This window comes from Rhagoletis pomonella, unplaced genomic scaffold (assembly GCF_013731165.1).
Source record: "Rhagoletis pomonella isolate Grant_MI unplaced genomic scaffold, Rhpom_1.0 Rhpom_scaffold_00006, whole genome shotgun sequence".
NCBI lineage: Eukaryota > Metazoa > Arthropoda > Insecta > Diptera > Tephritidae > Rhagoletis > Rhagoletis pomonella.
In genome coordinates this window covers 38371405-38371630 of record NW_023458560.1, presented here as the reverse complement: position 1 = coordinate 38371630, position 226 = coordinate 38371405, and positions in this window count along the sequence as shown.

The following is a 226-nucleotide window of genomic DNA, read 5'->3' as shown; positions in this document are numbered from 1 at the left end:
GATGCTGCCATTAATGTAAGCATAGATTTAAGACAAACTAAAAAGTAAATTAAGTGAATCCGAATTTCCGATTGAAAATAAATTTTAAATTATCCTAGTCCTATTGAGGGAAAATTAATAAAAAACATAAGTGAAAATTTTTAAGAAATAATAAACAAAAAATTTTAAATTAATTAAGTAACGATAAATTTCCTATTTAGAAAAGATATTTTTTTTAAATTAATTC